This window comes from Musa acuminata, unplaced genomic scaffold (assembly GCF_036884655.1).
Source record: "Musa acuminata AAA Group cultivar baxijiao unplaced genomic scaffold, Cavendish_Baxijiao_AAA HiC_scaffold_407, whole genome shotgun sequence".
Classification (NCBI taxonomy): Eukaryota; Viridiplantae; Streptophyta; class Magnoliopsida; order Zingiberales; family Musaceae; genus Musa; species Musa acuminata.
The window spans coordinates 147,501-150,000 of record NW_027020655.1 but is presented as its reverse complement, the minus strand read 5'-3'; positions in this window follow the sequence as shown (position 1 = coordinate 150,000).

The window sequence follows — 2,500 nt, the reverse complement described above, 5'->3', positions numbered from 1 at the left end:
ATCTCAGCACCTTGGAACCCCCCGGGTGGCACAGGGCTGGATGGGGCTTTCGTATAGCAGGGACGGTGCTGCCTCACGCTTCGCTCGCTGTTCGCCGCTCGCCGCTCGCTCGCGCAACCTAAAATGGCCAGTTTTGGCCCGTTTTTGGGCTGTTTTGGCCTGTTTTTGGTCCGTTCTTGCGTGGCACGGCGACCGTCGTGAGCGGAGCAAAACGTCAGCCATCTCAGCACCCTGGAACCCCCCGGGTGGCACAGGGCTGGATGGGGCTTTCGTATAGCAGGGACGGTGCTGCCTCTCGCTTCGCTCGCTGTTCGCCGCTCACCGCTCGCTCGCTCAGCCAAAAATGGCCAGTTTTGGCCCGTTTTTGGGCTGTTTTGGCCTGTTTTTGGTCCGTTCTTGCATGGCGCGGTGACCGTCGTGAGCGGAGCAAAACGTCAGCCATCTCAGCACCCTGGAACCCCCCGGGTGGCACAGGGCTGGATGGGGCTTTCGTATAGCAGGGACGGTGCTGCCTCACGCTTCGCTCGCTGTTCGCCGCTCGCCGCTCGCTCGCGCAGCCAAAAATGACCAGTTTTGGCCCGTTTTTGGGCTGTTTTGGCCTGTTTATGGTCCGTTCTTGCGTGGTGCGGTGACCGTCGTGAGCGGAGCAAAACGTCAGCCATCTCAGCACCCTGGAACCCCCCGGGTGGCACAGGGCTGGATGGGGCTTTCGTATATAGCAGGGACGGTGCTGCCTCTCGCTTCGCTCGCTGTCCGCCGCTCGCCGCTCGCTCGCGCAGCCAAAAATGGCCAGTTTTGGCCCGTTTTTGGGCCGTTTTGGCCAGTTTTTGGCCTGTTCTTGCATTGCGCGGTGACCGTCGAGAGCGGAGCAAAACGTCAGCCATCTCAGCACCCTGGAACCCCCCGGGTGGCACAGGGCTGGATGGGGCTTTCGTATAGCAGGGACGGTGCTGCCTCTCGCTTCGCTCGCTGTCCGCCGCTCGCCGCTCGCTCGTGCAGCCAAAAATGGCCAGTTTTGGCCCGTTTTTGGGCCGTTTTGGCCAGTTTTTGGCCTGTTCTTGCATTGCGCGGTGACCGTCGAGAGCGGAGCAAAACGTCAGCCATCTCAGCACCCTGGAACCCCCCGGGTGGCACAGGGCTGGATGGGGCTTTCGTATAGCAGGGACGGTGCTGCCTCTCGCTTCGCTCGCTGTCCGCCGCTCGCCGCTCGCTCGTGCAGCCAAAAATGGCCAGTTTTGGCCCGTTTTTGGGCCGTTTTGGCCAGTTTTTGGCCTGTTCTTGCATTGCGCGGTGACCGTCGAGAGCGGAGCAAAACGTCAGCCATCTCAGCACCCTGGAACCCCCCGGGTGGCACAGGGCTGGATGGGGCTTTCGTATAGCAGGGACGGTGCTGCCTCTCGCTTCGCTCGCTGTCCGCCGCTCGCCGCTCGCTCGTGCAGCCAAAAATGGCCAGTTTTGGCCCGTTTTTGGGCCGTTTTGGCCAGTTTTTGGCCTGTTCTTGCATTGCGCGGTGACCGTCGAGAGCGGAGCAAAACGTCAGCCATCTCAGCACCCTGGAACCCCCCGGGTGGCACAGGGCTGGATGGGGCTTTCGTATAGCAGGGACGGTGCTGCCTCTCGCTTCGCTCGCTGTCCGCCGCTCGCCGCTCGCTCGTGCAGCCAAAAATGGCCAGTTTTGGCCCGTTTTTGGGCCGTTTTGGCCAGTTTTTGGCCTGTTCTTGCATTGCGCGGTGACCGTCGAGAGCGGAGCAAAACGTCAGCCATCTCAGCACCCTGGAACCCCCCGGGTGGCACAGGGCTGGATGGGGCTTTCGTATAGCAGGGACGGTGCTGCCTCTCGCTTCGCTCGCTGTCCGCCGCTCGCCGCTCGCTCGCGCAGCCAAAAATGGCCAGTTTTGGCCCGTTTTTGGGCCGTTTTGGCCAGTTTTTGGCCTGTTCTTGCATTGCGCGGTGACCGTCGAGAGCGGAGCAAAACGTCAGCCATCTCAGCACCCTGGAACCCCCCGGGTGGCACAGGGCTGGATGGGGCTTTCGTATAGCAGGGACGGTGCTGCCTCTCGCTTCGCTCGCTGTCCGCCGCTCGCCGCTCGCGCAGCCAAAAATGGCCAGTTTTGGCCCGTTTTTGGGCCGTTTTGGCCAGTTTTTGGCCTGTTCTTGCATTGCGCGGTGACCGTCGAGAGCGGAGCAAAACGTCAGCCATCTCAGCACCCTGGAACCCCCCGGGTGGCACAGGGCTGGATGGGGCTTTCGTATAGCAGGGACGGTGCTGCCTCTCGCTTCGCTCGCTGTTCGCCGCTCGCCGCTCGCTCGCGCAGCCAAAAATGGCCAGTTTTGGCCCGTTTTTGGGCTGTTTTGGCCAGTTTTTGGCCTGTTCTTGCGTGGTGCGGTGACCGTCGTGAGCGGAGCAAAACGTCAGCCATCTCAGCACCCTGGAACCCCCCGGGTGGCACAGGGCTGGATGGGGCTTTCGTATAGCAGGGACGGTGCTGCCTCTCGCTTC